Source organism: Manis pentadactyla, chromosome 11 (assembly GCF_030020395.1).
Source record: "Manis pentadactyla isolate mManPen7 chromosome 11, mManPen7.hap1, whole genome shotgun sequence".
NCBI classification, from domain to species: Eukaryota; Metazoa; Chordata; class Mammalia; order Pholidota; family Manidae; genus Manis; species Manis pentadactyla.
Window position 1 is genome coordinate 123,109,160 of NC_080029.1, and position 16,915 is coordinate 123,126,074.

The 16,915-nt window shown below is 38.4% G+C and overlaps 1 protein-coding gene across 9 annotated transcripts in view; it reads left to right on the forward strand.

Annotated features, from left to right (window-relative positions):
• PEAK1 (pseudopodium enriched atypical kinase 1) overlaps positions 1 to 16,915 on the forward strand; it is a 295,209-nt gene that overhangs the window by 68,105 nt on the left and 210,189 nt on the right. For 7 of the 9 annotated variants that reach the window (XM_057489007.1, XM_057489006.1, XM_057489005.1 and 4 more), the window contains exon 2: positions 10,360 to 10,423. The exons of 1 other annotated variant lie outside the window; for it this stretch is intronic. The gene's annotated coding sequence lies outside the window, so the exon portion shown is untranslated. Of the gene's footprint in view, positions 1 to 10,359; positions 10,424 to 16,915 lie in introns of those variants that run through there. One more of the 9 variants, XM_057489011.1, reaches the window with a different exon arrangement.

Sequence of the window (16,915 nt, forward strand, 5' to 3'; positions counted from 1 at the left end):
ATATCCTGTTGCTTTTGGATGTAGAGTTCTATAGATGTCTATTAGGTCCATCTGCTCTACTGTGTTGTTCAGTGCTTCCGTGTCCTTACTTATTTTCCGCCCAGTGGATCTATCCTTTGAGGTGAGTGGTGTGTTGAAGTCTCCTAGAATGAGTGCATTGCAGTCTATTTCCCCCTTTAGTTCTGTTAGTATTTGTTTCACATATGCTGGTGCTCCTGTGTTGGGTGCATATATATTTATAATGGTTATATCCTCTTGTTGGACTGAGCCCTTTATCATTATCTAGTGTCCTTCTTTATCTCTTGTTACTTTCTTTGTTTTGAAGTTTATTTTGTCTGATATTAGTACTGCAACCCCTGCTTTCTTCTCACTGTTGTTTGCTTGAAATATGTTTTTCCATCCCTTGACTTTTAGTCTGTACATGTCTTTGGGTTTGAGGTGAGTTTCTTGTAAGCAGCATATAGATGGATCTTGCTTTTTTATCCATTCTATTACTCTGTGTCTTTTGATTGGTGCATTCAGCCCATTAACATTTAGGGTGACTATTGAAAGATATGTACTTATTGCCATTGCAGGCTTTAAATTCGTGGTTACCAAAGGTTCAAGGTTAGCCTCTTTAGTATCTTACTGCCTAACTTAGCTCGCTTATTGAGCTGTTATATACACTGTCTGGAGATTCTTTTCTTCTCTCCCTTCTTATTCCTCCTCCTCGATTCTTCATATGTTGGGTATTTTGTGCTGTGCTCTTTCTAGGAGTGCTGCCATCTAGAGCAGTCCCTGTAAGATGTCCTGTAGAGGTGGTTTGTGGGAAGCAAATTCCCTCAGCTTTTGTTTGTCTGGGAATTGTTTAATCCCACCGTCATATTTGAATGATAGTCATGCTGGATACAGTATCCTTGGTTCAAGGCCCTTCTGTTTCATTGTATTAAATATATCATGCCATTCTCTTCTGGCCTGTAGGGTTTCTGTCGAGAAGTCTGATGTTAGCCTGATGGGTTTCCCTTTATAGGTGACCTTTTTCTCTCTGGCTGCCTTTAAAACTCTTTCTTTGTCCTTGATCTTTGGCATTTTAATTATTATGTGTCTTGGTGTTGTCCTCCTTGGATCCTTTCTGTTGGGGGTTCTGTGTATTTCCGTGGTCTGTTTGATTATTTCCTCCCCCAGTTTGGGGAAGTTTTCAGCAATTATTTCTTCTAAGATACTTTCCATCCCTTTTCCTCTCTCTTCTTCTTCTGGTACCCCTATAATATGGATATTGTTCCTTTTGGATTGGTCACGCAGTTCTCTTAACATTGTTTCATTCCTGGAAATCCTTTTATCTCTCTCTATGTCGGCTTCTATGCGTTCCTGTTCTCTGGTTTCAATTCCATCAATGGCCTCTTGCATCCTATCCATTCTGCTTATAAACCCTTCCAGAGTTTGTTTCATTTCTGTAATCTCCTTTCTGGCATCTGTGATCTCCCTCCGGACTTCATCCCATTTCTCTTGCGTATTTCTCTGCATCTCTATCAGCATGTTTATGATTCTTATTTTGAATTCTTTGTCAGGAAGACTGGTTAGGTCTGTCTCCTTCTCTGGTGGTGTCTCTGTGATCTTTGTCTGCCTGTAGCTTTGCCTTTTCATGGTGATAGGAATAGTCTGCAGAACTGGGACGAGTGACGGCTGGAAGAACTTCCCTTCTTGTTGGTTTGTGGCCCTCCTCTCCTGGGAGAACAGCGACCTCTAGTGGCTTGTGCTGCGCAGCTGCGCGCAGACAGGGCTTCTGCTTCCTGCCCGGCTGCTATGGAGTTAATCTCCGCTGTTGCTGTGGGCGTGGCCTGGCTCGGGCAGCTGCTCCGAAGTGGTGGAGTCGCGTTGGAGCAGGAGCGGCTGGGAGGCTATTTATCTCCGTAAGGGGCCTCCCTGCTCCCTGCAGCCCAGGGGTTAGGGTGCCCAGAGATCCCGGATTCCCTACCTCTGGATTAAGTGTCCCGCCCTGCCCCTTTAAGACTTCCAAAAAGCACCCGCCAAAACAAAACAACCACCACCAAAAAAAAAAAAAAAAAAAAAAAAAAATTTAAATAAAAAAAAAAAATTTTTTTTTAAGTAAAAAAAAAAAAGTGTCCGCTCGTTTTTCTTTATTCTCCGGCGCCAGCCTCAGGCCTCTGCTCACTGTTCTTGCTGCCCTGTTTCCCTAGTATCCAGGGCCCCCTGGGCACGCACTGTGTCTGCGCTCTGGCCCGGATGGCGGGGGCTGGGTGCTCGGCAGTCCTGGGCTCCGTCTCCCTCCCGCTCTGCCTGCTCTTCTCACACCGGGAGCTGGGGGGAGGGGTGCTCGGCTCCCGCGGGGCCGGGGCTTGTATCTTACCCGCTTCGCGAGGCGCTGGGTTCTCTCAGGTGTGGATGTGGTCTGGATATTGTCCTGTGTCCTCTGGTCTTTATTCTAGGAAGGGTCGTCTTTGTTATATTTTCATAGATATATGTGGTTTTGGGAGGAGATTTCCGCTGCTCTACTCACGCCGCCATCTTGGCTCCACCTCAGTACCATGTCATCTTTAAACAGTTACAGTTTGACTTCTTCCTTACCAATCTGGATGCCCTTTATTTCTTTGTGTTGTCTAATTGCCATGATTAGGACCTCCAGTACTATGTTGAACAGAAGTGGGGAGAGCTGACATCCTTGTCTTGTTCCCAGTCTTAAAGGAAAAGCTTTCAGCTTCTTGCCGTTAAGTATGATGTTGGCTGTGGGTTTATCATATATGGCCTTTATTATGTTGAGGTACTTACCCTCTATACCCATTTTGTTGACAGTTTTTATCATGAATGGGTGTGCAATTTTGTCAAATGCTTTTTTGGCATCTATGAAGATGATCTTGTGATTTTTGTCCTTCCTTTTATTGATATAGTGGATGATGTTGATGGATTTTCAAATATTGTACCATCCTTGTATCTGTGGGTTGAATCCCACTTGGTCATGATATATGACACTCTTAGTGTATTTTTGAATGCATTTTGCTTATATTTTGTTGAGTATTTTTGCATCTATGTTCATTAGGGATATTAGTCTGTAGTTTTCTTTTTTGTGTGTGGTATCTTTGCCTGCTTTTGTTATTAGAGTGATACTAGTTCCATAGAATGAGTTTGGAAGTATTCCCTCCTCTTCTATTTTTTGGAAAGCTTTAAGGAGACTTGGTACTATATCTTCTCTAAATGTCTAATAAAATGCAGCGATGAATTCATCTGGTCTGGGGGTTTTGTTCTTGGGTAGTTTTTTGATTACTGATTCAATTTCATTGCTGGTAATTGGTCTATTCAGATTTTCTGTTTCTTCCTGGGTCAGTCTTGGAAGGTTATATTTTTCTAGAAAGTTGTCCATTTCTTCTAGGTTATCCAGTTTGTTAGCATAACATTTTTCATAGTATTCTCTTATAATTCTTTGTATTCTTGTGATGTCTGTAGTGATTTTTCCTTTCTCATTTCTTATTTTGTTTATGTGTGTAGATTCTTTTTTTCATGATAAGTCTGGCTAGAATTTATCCATTTTGTTTATTTTCTTAAAGATTTAGCTCTTGCTTTCATTAATTTTTTTCTATTGATTTCTTCTTCTGAATTTTATTATTCTCTGATTTTTATTATGTCTCTCCTTTTATGAACTTCAGGCCTCATATGTTTTTCTTTTTCCTGTTTCAGTAGTTTTGAATTTATACTGTACATTTGGGATTGTTCTTCCTTCTTTTAATAGGCCTGGTGTTATATACTTTCCTGTTGGACCTGCCTTCGGTGTGTCCCATGCAAGTTGTGTGCGTTGCACTGTTGTTTTCATTTGTCTCCATATATTGCTTGATCTCTGTTTTAATTTGGTCATTGATTCATTGATTATTTAGGAGCATGTTGTTAAGGCTCCATGTGTTTGTGAGCCTTTCTGTTTTCTTTGTATAATATATTTCTGATTTCATACCTTTGTGATCTTAGAAGTTGGTTGGTATAATTTCAATCTTTTTGAATTTGCTGAGTGTCTTTTTGTAGCCTAGTATGTGGTCTATTCTTTAAAATTTTCCATGTGCACTTGAGAAGAATGTGTATCCTGTTGCTTTTGGGTGGAGTATTCTATAGATGTCTGTTAGGTCCATCTGTTCTAGTGTGTTGTTCAGTGCCTCTGTGTCCTTACTGATTTTCTGTCTTGTTGATCTGTCCTTTGGATTAAGTGGAGTGTTGAATTCTCCTAAAATTAATGCGTTACAGTCTATTTCCCCCTTTAATTCTGTTAGTATTTCGTTCACATATGTAGGTGCTCCTGTGTTTGGGTGCATAGATATTTATAATGGTTATATACTCTTGTTGGACTGACCCCTTTATCATTATGTAATTTACTTCTTTGTCTCTTGTGAGTTTCTTCGTTTTGAAGTCTGTTTTGTCTGGTACGAGTACTGCAACTCCTGCTCTTTTCTTCCTGTTGTTTGCATGAAATATCTTTTTCCATCCCTTCACTTTTAGTCTGTGTATGTCTTTGGGTTTGAAGTGAGTCTCTTCTTGGCATCATGGAAATGGTTCTTGCTTTTTTATCCATTCTGTAACTCTGTGTCTTTTGATTTGTACATTCAGTCCATTTACATTTAGAGTGATTATCGATAAATATGTAATTATTGCCATTGCAGGCTCTGGGTACGTGGTTACCAAAGTTTGAAGGGCAACTTCTTTACTATCTACCAGTCTACCATAACTCACTTATTGTGCTATTATAAACGCAGTCTGATGATTCTTTTTTCTCCCTTCTTTTTCTTTCTCCTCCTCCACTCTTTATATGTTAGTTGTCATGTTCTGCACTCTTTGTTTTCCCTTGACTGACACTGTGGGTAGCTGATTTAATTTTGCATTTGGTTAGTATTTAGTTGGTCTGCTTACTTTGCTGTGGTTTTATTTTTTCTGGTGACATCTATTTAGTGTTAGGCACAATTCTATCTAGAGCAGTTCCTTTAAAATACCCTGTAGAGATGGTTTGTGGAAAGTAAATTCCCTCAACTTTTGCTTATCTGGGAATTGTTTAATCCCTCCTCCAAATTTAAATGAAAATCTTGTTGAGTAGAGTATCCTTGGTTCAAGGCCCTTCTGTTTCATGGCATTAGATATATCATGCCATTCTCTTCTGGCCTGTAAGGTTCCTGCTGAGAAGTCTGCTGATTGCCTGATGTGCTTTCCTTTGTAGGTGACCTTTTTTCTCTCTCTGGCTGCTTTTAATACTCTGTCCTTGTCCTTGATCTCTGCTGTTTTAATTATTATATGTCTTGGTGTTGACCTCCTTGTGTCCCTTTTGTTGGGAGATCTGTGGAATTCCATGGCCTGAGAGACTATTTCCTTCCCTACATAGGGGACGTTTTTAGCACTTATTTCTTCAAAGACTCTCTCTATCACTTTTTCTCTCTCTTCTTCTTCTGGTGCCCCTATACTGTGAATATTGTTCTGTTTGGATTGGTCACAGCTCTCTTAATATTCTTTAATTCATAGACATCTTTGTTTCTCTCTCTGCCTCAGCTGTGTGTTCCTGTTCTCTGATTTCTATTCCATTCAGTGTCTCTTCTGCTTCACCTAATCACCTAATCTGCTTTTAAATCCTGCCATTGTTTGTTTCATTTCAGTTATCTCCTTCCTGAATTCATCCCTTAGCTCTTGAATATTTTTCTGTAGCTCCATTAGTGTGCTTATAACTTTTATTTTGAATTCTGTTCCAGGAAGATTGGTGATTTCAGTCTCACTGTGCCCTCTTTCTGGTGTTTGAAGGATTTTGTATTGAACAAGGTTCTTCTGCCTTTTCATAGTCCTGGAGCTATGGGAGTGGTTGCAGGCGAGTCGCAGTGGTGTTAGCTGGGAGGACAAAGTCCCTTCCTGCTTGCCAGTCTCCATGCCTGTCTCTGCTGGTTAACTGCACGATAACCCACAATAACAAAGCCCCTTTGTGGCTCCTTGTCTCAGTGCCCATCTCTGCTGTATATGCTGGTCAACTGCATGCAGGGAGCAGCCTCTGGATCTGGGCCAGTTAACCGCACACAGGGAGAAACCTCTGTGTTAAGCTGTGTAGTTGCTGTAGGTGGGGCTGCCCTTCAGATGGTCTGCAGCAATGGCAGGGACAGCCGGTTTGCACGCAGATGCCAGTGGCACGGAAGGAGTGGTACTCTGCTTATCACAGTGAGGGGCTTGTAAAGCAGGGGGATGGAGCGGCTGAAGCTCCTGAAAGTTCCCAGCCTGCTGAGCTGAGTATACCCAGATGATTTTGGCCACCTTTCCTTCTTCGAAACCCTTGCCTCTTTAGCAGCCTACTGACTGTGGAGAGGTCCCTTAAAGCACCTGCTTTTCTTTTGTCCCAGGGCACCTGGTTGTGGGAACCTGTTCGCAGTCTTAGTCTCAGACTTTGCTTTACAGCCCCTCTAATCTCCAGAGCACCATGTAATGTGGGTTAGTGCTCCTGGGGCAGATTTCTAGGGCTGTGTATTTATCCTGTCCTGTGCTTCATCTCCCTCCCTGCTCTCATTCTTTTCCCCCTGCCAGTGAGCTAGGGTAGGGTGAGTGCTCGGGTCCTGCTGGGTCGCAGCTTGTTACCTTCCCCTTTTCCATGAGATATTGACTTCTCCCAGATGTAGACTGGCTGGTGTACTGTTACTTCTGATCACTCTTTTAGGAATAGTTGTATTTGCTGCATTTTCAAAACATTTGTGGTTTTGGGAGGAGATTTTTGCCACACTAGTCATGCTGCCATCTTTTCTCTTCCCTCTTTGATTGGATTAAAAAAATTTTTTTGTGTATCTATTTTAGGCTTTAGTCTTGTGGGTGGTTTCCATAAGGTTCATAGATGGTTTCCTAAATATATAATAGTCTATATTAAGTTGATGGTCACTCAGTCTATTTTAAACACATTCTAAAAGTACTACCTTTTTATTCTTCTTCCCCCTTTTCACTTTATGTAAAAGATATCATAATCTATATCTTTTGTATATCCCTGGACTGATTTTGTATGTAGTTGGTTTTAGTACTTTTTTTAACTCCATACTTGCTTAGTAAGTAATTGGTTTACTACTATAATTGTAGGTTTATTTTTACTTATTTGAAATATTTAGGCTTAACGTTTCCATCTACAGGTGTCCCTTTAACATATCCTATAAGGCCAGTTTAGTGGTGATGAATTCTTATTTTAACTTAGGTTTATCTGGGAAACATTTACTCTCTCCTTCAATCCTGAGTGATAATCTTGCTGGGTAGAGGATTCTTAGTTGCAGGTTCTTTTCTTTCAATACATTAAATATTTCTTGCCACTCCCTTCTGTACTGTACAGTTTCTGCTGAGAAGTCTGCTTATAGCCTCATTATGAGGTTGTCATTATAAGTAATTTTTTGCCTCTCTCTAGCTGTTTTCAGTACCTTCTCTTTATCCTTAATCTTTGTCATTTTAATTATTATATGCCTTGGTGTTGTCTTCCTGAGGTTCCCTTTGTGAGGGGCTTTCTATGCTTTTAAGACTTGAGTCTGTTATTTCCTTCCCCACACTGGGGAATTTTTCAGGAATTATTTCTTTAAAGAGACTCCCCACTCCTTTGTCTCTTCTCCTTGTTGTGCCCCTATTATGTGAATATTGTTTCCTTCAGAGTTATCACACCATTTTCCTGGCATCCTCTTGCTTCTAGAGACTCTTTCTCTCTGTTCCTCAGCTTGTTTGTGCTCCTTTTCTCTAATTTCCATCTTGTTGTCTCCTTTACTTGCAGCAATCTATTATTCATTCCCTGCATTGTATTTTTCATTTCATTTACTGTATTCTTCAGCTCTGAGTGGTTCTTTTTCAACTCCTCTATTTTTGTTGAATTCCACATTGCGGTCTCCAATACTTTTCTGCAGAATAGTGAGCATGATTATGACTGTTATTTTGAAATATTTATCAAGAAGATTGGTGAACTACATTATACTCTTTCTGGTGTCTTATTCCTCTGCCTCCTCATTTTGTCTGGGTTTCTGTGTTTCTTCTTTTATATGAAATAGATCCACTATGACTCTGGTCTAGAGAGTAATGGCTTTATGAAAAGGCATCCTTTGGTCCCTAGAAGCTCAAGGCTCTTTTTTCACCTTTTCCTGGTTCTCCTTTATGGTGGAGCTGCGCTTGCTATTGGTGGGCTGTTAGGTGAGGCCTTCTTTCTGCCTCTTTGCAGGCAGTTATTTGTCTCAGTCTGCTGTGGCTGGCAGTTTGCCTTGGTCTACCCTTTGTTAGCTGTGCAGAGATGCTTCTGTGGGATCATTGTGGGCAGGGCTGCCCTCTTCCTGTCCTGCAGTAATGGTGCTGCATGCCAGTGGGGTAGGCTGGGCAGGTGCACAGGGGACCTCTGCCATGGTGTTGAGCCACCAGAGAGAGTGAAGCATTTAGAGCTGGTTGCCACTGGCACCATACCAGTTGGGCTGAGGGAGGGCCAGGTGGGAAAGCCTCTCTCTGTCTGCCAGGCAGCAAAGTCTTACCACTGCTAGGCAGAGTGGGCAGGAGGGTGGATGGGATGCACAGGGAGGTATGCCTTGGGGCTGAGCCACCAACGGGGGAGATGAAGTGTTTGGTGCTGGCTCCTGCAAGCACCCGATCAGTTGGTTTGAGGGAGGACTGGGGAAGCGTCGTCCACCGGCCCTTTCTCCTCTGGAGAAAGCTTCCTCCAACCCCAGCCCTCTGGTACCCTTTCTGCTGCTGATAAATCTTTCAAACTGCCCCTTCTGTGTCGGGTTTTAGTGGGACCAATGGGGTGTGCCTGTCCTCCACAAGCAGCAGGAGTCCCAGCCTCCCAGAGTGCTCCGGCTCCCCCTGGTGTCCAGTCCTCCTGATCACCAAAGCCTGCTGTGATGCAGACTGGTGTGCCCAGAGCAGATCTGCAGGGCCAGGCGTCCAGGATTCCAGAGCACTTCCCCCTCCCTGCTCTGTCCCTCTCCTTCGCACTTGTGGGCTGGGATGGGGGAAGGGCTTGGGTCCTGCTCAGTCGCGGTTCTGCCGCTTTACCCAGAAGGGTGGTCTTCTCTTCCTCACCAGGTGTAGGTGGTCTCTTCTGCAGTCTTCAGATTGTTTTCAGGCGTAGCTGTATTTGCTGTAGTTGCTTCCTTTGTGTGTATGTGGGAGGAGGTTTTGCCTTGCCTTCCTACCCTGCCATCTTTTTCCCTGGAAGTCTTAAGTCTTATTTTCATTTATTAACTAATCATTTTGACATTTTGTTTATTTCTAGTTCTCTACAGTTGTAAACGAACTATGATATAAGTCTTTGTTTGGATTTTTCATTATTTAGGACAGATTGTGGAAGAAAAGTTGCTAGGTCAAAGGTTTTGAACTTTTTAAGGCTCTTTTGTATTGCAAAATTGCTTTCCTGAAAGATTTTACCAATTTATACTACTATAAGCAGTTGGCTTATAGGAGACGTCCATTACACTGCATTACTATGTTATTGTGATATATATTACATTTTTATATTCCATTATCATTTATAGTTGTCATTGTAGCCTAGATTATGCTATAGTAACAAACAATCCCCAAAAATTTTCAGTGGTTTAATTAACAAAGTTAATTTTTTCCTCATGCCGCGTGTCTAACATGTATCAGCAGGAAGACTTTTCACTTTGGAATCATTTAGTGAACCAGCCTAAGCAGAACTCCACTGGGTAGATTTCCAGTTGTGCACTTGTTTCCGGCCTTGTGCCTCATGATTTCTCTTACAATGTCTGTGTGGTGAAGCGAGTCACGTAGTCACACCTAAGTTGAAACAGGGCATGAAGGGCTCTCCTCCTGTGAGTGGGAAGGAGAACTGCAATAGCACTGATGACTAACGTATTATTTAAAACCATCTCTTATTTCTCTGATGAAAGATATCTCACTTTAATTTACTTTGTCAATGTAGATGAACATTTTCATAATTTTTTAGCCACTTGTTTTATTTTATCTTCCGTTTTACTTGAGCTTTATAAACACATGCTGTTGGCTTACTTCTACATTTTCAGATGTTTAAATTCCGTATTTTTTGTGAGGATTGGAGGTTATGATGGTGATAAAGGGAGTACAGACTTTTAGAAAATGCCTTTTCTTTTGAAGACTTGAGCAGGTGACTAAAAAATATTTTTCTTGGAATGATACCCTTCCCCATCCATTCATAGTATATGTTTTGATAAATTTTTATTTCAAGAATTTCAAAACATTAAATAATTAAAGGCACTAGAAAGTCTAATAGAATTAAGATTCTTGACATTTACAGATTTCTGAAGAACTACTTGAACACTAAAGTTTAGGGGGTAAATGATCATGTTAGGGTTCTCCTGTTGAAACAATTAAGTTCCCTACTCAGATATAGTCGTGTTGACCATGTGTTTTCCCTTTTTTTCAATTCAGGCATCTGCCTAGACTGGAGTTTATGCTGTAGACATTTCTTTGTGGATTTGTCTCAAAAGCCAAGGTGAGATATTTTATGAATGCATTCTGTCTTTCAGTGTTAAGTATGATGTTACCTGTAGGTTTTTCTTAACTGTTCTTTATGAGGGTGAGGAAGCTCTCTTTTACTTCTAGTGTGTTGAGTGTTTTTGTCATGAAAGAGTTAACATTTGTTGAAACCTTCCAATATATGCCAGGCCCTATGCTAAGTGCTTTTCATATACAGTATTTAATTTCAGTTTTCATAATAGTACTTTGAAGTATTCATTTATCCTCATTGAGCTGGTCAGTGGTAGACTCAGATTGTTTGATTTGAAAACGTGTGTGCTCTACCATTATCCATTACATTTCCTGCACAAAGCATGTTGATACACATGTGTACCTTTGTGCAAGGCAGTTTCCTCCTCCTAGATTGCATACTCCTTTTTTTTCCCCATCACAAAGCTACTACAGCACTTTGTACCTATTACTGTCATAGTAGTTTTTCACTGTGTTGTGGTTATTTGCATATATTTCTATCATTTTAGAATCTTTGCTTCTTAAATTCAGGGACTTTGTCATATTTGCCTTTGAATCTCCAGTGCGTAAGGGAGAGACAGGAGAGAGATATATCACAGAGCCACGGGATTTGAAAGTTTCAAAAAGGGTAGCACAAGTTAGCAGTGTCAGGTACTGCAGAAAGATCAAGTAAAATGAGGTTCACAAAATGACTATTGGTTTAGTCGTTTAGTGACTTTAGCAAGTGAATTTTCTTTTTGTGTAGCAGTGGGGGCGGAGGCCAGATTCTGCTAGATTGAGCAGTGAATGGGAGCTGATAAGAGACTGTCAAGAAGTATAGACTACTACTCTTGTGAGAAGTTTAACTGTGAAGGCAAAGAATGAGTGTAGGGTGCTACCTTGAGAGGAACATAAGGCATTTTTTAGTATAGGAGAGGCTTGAACATGCGTATATACAGAGGTGGTGGGAGAAGGAACCATTTAAGAGCAAGTTCATGGAAATGGGGAGAGGAGTAACAGGGGAAGAACCTCCCTGCAGAAAGAGGAGCTTGCCTACAGAACACAAGATTTGCTTGGACTGGTCTCTTTTCTTCTGAGGGAAGGAGGTACCATGGATGCAGCCAGAAGTAAATTTATGGGTATAAATTGGGAAATAAAGGAAGTTTCCTTTTCTCTGAAGTAGAAAACAAGGTCCATGGCTTGGTGACATGATTGGCGATGTTCTGGGAGTTGATGTGGTTGGAGATGTTCTCAGAGTAGGCAACAGGGTAGGGAGTTTGAGGGGAGTGGGGAAGGTTTGAAATATCTGCTGTGAGACATGGAAGAGGTTGTTTATCAGAAAGTTTTTTGAGAGCTTCTTTCTCCCCTCTCTCTGTGTAAATAGAAAAAACAGGAAAATAGTCAGAAATTAAGATGGTACAAAAGGATTTATAATGAAAAGTAAGTCTTCCCTTCACTTTAGAGTCCCTCCTATTTTCAAAAGATGAATGCCATTAGCAGTTTATATTTACTTTCAAATTGGTTTTGCAAATGTGTGTATGTATGTATGTATATATAAATATATAATTTACTTTAATCCATAAAAATTTACTATTTTATCCATTTTCAGTTCACTTCTGTATCTTGGACATCTTTTCATATACTTAGACCTACCTTGTTCATATTTACAGTTGCAGGAGGCTTTGTATATGAATTGTGGTATAAACTGTGTAACTAGTGTTTAAATGGTTTCCAGTCTTTACTCCCATAAAAGTCATGTTGAATGAATAAATTCTACCTTTTAAAAATAAAAAACATCATAATACCTTAATTTTGTGCCTTCATTTTAGATTTTTTCTATATGTACACATTGAGCAAACTGATAGTATGTATGTACTAAAACTGAGTTGTCTTTAAAACATAAAGACATCTTAAATATTCAAAAGTGATACCCTTTAGTTACCATGCCCAATTTATTCTGGGATTGAGTGATAAGAATCCTGTTTTCAGAGGTTTGTTATTTTGAGCACTGATGCAAGAAACATTCCTATACATGACTTTTGTAGTACATTTGAAAAGAGGTTCCTGGGAATATACCTGTGAATGGAATTGCTGGGTCATGTAGTAGTAAATGTTAAACTTAAGGAGATAATGCAAAATATATTTCCAGAGTGCTTACACTATTTTATTCTTCTATCATCAATGTATAAGTGATCCTGTTCTTTTATAGTCTCTCCAATATTTTAAATTTTGCTAGTTGAATAATCTAAAAGAGTATCTAATTGTGATCTAAGAACTGTGGTATAATTTTCAATTTTACAATAAAATGGACAGATCTTAAATATACATTTTAATGAGTTTTAACAAATACATATACCTATGTAATCCACTCTCCTATAAAATTTAAAACATTTTTATTACCTCTTAAGTTCCGTCAGGCTCCTTCCTTGACAGTCTTTCTCCTCACCAGAGCATATCAGTTCTAATTTCTATAACTTTTTTTTAAAAAGAATCATCTGTCCTCACCATCACCGACATCTTTCCTCCCATTCTCTTTTTAAATATGTCTTTCCAAAAAATTGTAGTAAAATATGCATAATGTAAAATTCATCATTTTAACTATTTTAAAATGTCCAGTTTAGTGGTATTAAATATTCTCACATTGTTGTGCAATCATCACCACCATCCATCCCCATAATTCTTTTCATCTAGTAAAACAAGCTCTATACTCAGTAAACAATAAATCCCCATTTTCCTCTTCCTACAGTGTCTGGCAACCACCATTATACTTTCTGTCTTTCACAATGTTGACTACTGGTGCCTCATGAAGTGGAATCATATAGTATTTATCTGTGACTGGCTTATTTCACTTCACATAATGTCCTTAAGATTCAACTATGTTGTAACATATTGAAGAATGTCCTTTTTTTAAAAAAAGGGTGAATGATGTTCTATTGTATGTATGTACCACATTTTGCTTACCAATTCATCTGCTGATGAGTATTTGGGTTAACTAGTGTGAAAAATGCTGTTGTGAATATGGGTGTGTAAATATCTCTTTGAGACCCTGCTTTTAATTTTTTAGGGTATAAACCCAGAAATGGCATTGTTGGATCATATAATAATTCTATTTTTAATTTTCAAAGAACCACCATAATGTTTTCCATAGCAGCTGTACCATTTACTCTGAACATTGTATGAGGTTCTAATTTCTTCACATCTTTGCCAAAACTTTTCTGTTTTTTTTTTGTTAGTACCCCTCTTAATGGTTGTGAGGTGGTATCTCATTATAGTTTTCGATTTGCATTTTCCAAATGATCAGTGATGTTGAGCATCTTTTCTTGTGCTTATTGGCCATTCATGTAACTTGTTGGAAAAATGTCTATTCAAGTCTTTTCCCCATTTTTGAATTGTATTTTTTTGTTGTTGAGTTTTAGGAGTTCTCCATATATTCTGGATATTAATCTCTTATCAGATAAATTATTTGCAAGTGTTTTCTCCCATGTTGTGGATAGTGTCTTTTACTCTTTGTTGAGTGTCTTTTGATGCAGAAAATTAAAAAATTTTTCATGAAGTACAATTTGTTTTTCTCTTGTTACATGTGCCTTTGTTGTTATGTCTAAGAAATCATTGCCAAATCCAATGTCATGGAGCTTTTGCTGTATATTTTATTCTGCAAGTTTTATTGTTTTAGGTCTTACATTTAGGCATCTGACTCATTTTGAGTTAATTTTTGTATGCGATGTAGGTAAGGGTCCAACTTCATTCTTTGCATGTGGATATTCAGTTTTCCCAGCACCGTTTGTTGAAAAAACTTTCTTTTCTTCAGGTAGATTGCGTTGATGACGTCAAAAATAAATTGACTGTATGTGTCTATTTCTGAGTTGTATCTTCTGTTCCATATTTTTTTTCTTTTTGTTGATAACATACTATCTTGATTATGGTAGCTTCATAGTAAGTCTTGAAGTCAAGTGGTGTAGGTTCTCTAATTTTGTTCTTCTTAAAATTTGTTTTGGCTCTTCTAGGTCCTTTGTGTTGTCATATAAATTATGAATTCCATTTTTTAATATAGATTTTAGGAATTGCTTTTCAATTTCTATGAAAACATCTGTAGATTCTGTTTAACACTGTTCACTCCACAGATCAATTTGGGGAGAGTAGGCAGCACTCTATAAATGTATAAATGTAATACCTCTCTCCATTTATTTAGATCATCTTTAATTTCTCCAGAGCCATTTATTTTTTTTAGTCTTCAGTGTTCAAATCTTGCACTTTGATTTTTCATGCTATTAAAATGTCATTTTAAAGTGTTTGATTTCCAATTGTTCATTACTAATATATAAAAATATAGTTGAATTTTGTGTATTGGCCTTCAGTCTAGTAGCTTTTTTTTTGTAGATTTTCTAGTCTTTACTGTGGAGCTATGATGTCTGATAAACAAAGGTAAAGACAATTTTCCTTCTTCTTACCAATCTGTATGTCTGATTTCTTTTCCTTGCCTAATTTTACTGACTAGAACCTTCAGTACAATATTGAATAGGAGTGGTGAGAGCAGATATCCTTGGCTTGTTCCTGATTTTAGGGGAGAATTTTTCAGTTTTTCACCATGAAAATGTTATCTCCTCACATTGAATAGCCCTTTCTATTCCTTGTTTGCTGAAAGTTTCTTTCTTCTTCTTCTTTTTTTTTTTTTTACCATAAATGGGTGATACTGAATTCTAATTATGTTATAAAAGGATTTTTTAAATCAGTTAAAATCATGACTCATACAGTAGAGAATGAACATTTGTCAAATATTTTATTTAACTTACTGATTAATGAGGAAACTGGTAAGATGTTAAAATCAGTTCAAAGGAAATTTTGAAGAACTACTCATATGTAGTAAAGTAATGCTAAAATAAAATTTTCCAATAGATGCAAAAGCTGGTTTATCCATTGAGCAATTATCAGTTCTAATCCACTGGACACAACTAATTTGCTCTTTTGTAGAGAAGAATAGTCCACATTATTATCAATTTTCTACATTTTATCAAATTGAAAAATTGCTCAAGGACAATGAAAATAGAAGTAGTATGTGAGCCAGAAAGAACATTCACTAGTCTTTTGTCCATGTCAAAGCTTTTCACTATTTTTCCTATCTTGCTTTGAATTTCTATGATCTCTGGTCATATGAAAAAATTTTTCAGACTTTTCTTATTATATGTATGTGAGATGCCTCTTTATTGTTCCTTGCCCGTTTTTCTGGCCATTTGTTTATATGTTTGTGTTATTGGTTTATATGTTCTTGATAATACTGCATTAATAGTTGTGTTTATTGTGAATGCTTTCTCCTAGTTTATAACTTTTGTTTTCACTTTCTTAAAGGTATTTTTTTGATGAACAATGGTTCTTAATTTTATAGTCAGGTTTCTCTTGTCTTAAGAAATATTTTCTTATCCTGAAGTCAAAAAATACTCTTTTCCTTTAAGTTTTTATAAGTTATTTTTGATTTAAGTCCTTAATCCACCTGAAGTTGATTTTTCATATGGTATCACGTTAGGATCAAATGTCTCCTTTTTTAAAAAAAACACAGATGTTACAGACTGAATGTGTCCCCCCAGGATTCATATTTTGAAGCTGTAGTTGCTAAGGTTTAGTGAGGTTGTGAAGGCAGGACCCTGGTATAATGGGATTAGTGCCTTTAGAAAAAGAGACACGAGAGAGTTTGCTCTGACTTTCTCCCCTCTACGTGAGGACACAGGTAGAAGGCAGCCGTCTGCAACCTTGTCACCGTAGGTGTTTCTCCAAGTTCTGTCCATTTTCCCGTCTTTTTCCAAAGGCTGATCTTCTGAGAAAGGGTCAACAGTTTTGCTAATTCAGCATCTTAGCAGGAGTTGGAGCCAGCATAAATTTTTTCTTTGTCCTCTTCTACTTTGTTTGCATAATTACAGGTAACTTTAATGTGACCAAGAAACTGAATAAGTTACAGATTCCTCAGCATCTGTAAGACTTCCTCCATGCCATGCCTGAAGCCCTCTAGAGGCCGTATAGAGTTGTAGGCTGGCTGTAACAGTCCCACAGAATGTTGGACCTGGTATTTCACAGAATGTACACCCAGCCAGGGATGGCTTTTGGGATAAGGTCCTTTAGGTGCTGTGACTTGCTCAGTTCTAAAAGGGTGTCTGACTTAAAGTGACTCTCCTTCTGTTTAGTAATGTTACTTTAAATTTTAATTCTGTACAGTCATTCTTGCCTAAAATGGCTCATGAATTTTTAAGTATCTTTTTCATCTTTCATGTAAATTTGTATTTTGCTTATAGTGAGTATATTACTATTAAAATGCTTTAAGTTATTTACATCAAGGAAACTTGCTGCTCCAAGAGAATGTATGTTATTTATTCTATTGTATTGCCTATTACTGGCTATAATATCTCTCTGAAGAATTAGTCCACCACACCATGCTACCTTCCATTATAAATGCCTGTATTGAAGGTATTTTCCTTCGATTTGTGTGCTGCCAGAGGACACAAAGGACCTATTTCTCATTTAGTTTTGTATGCCT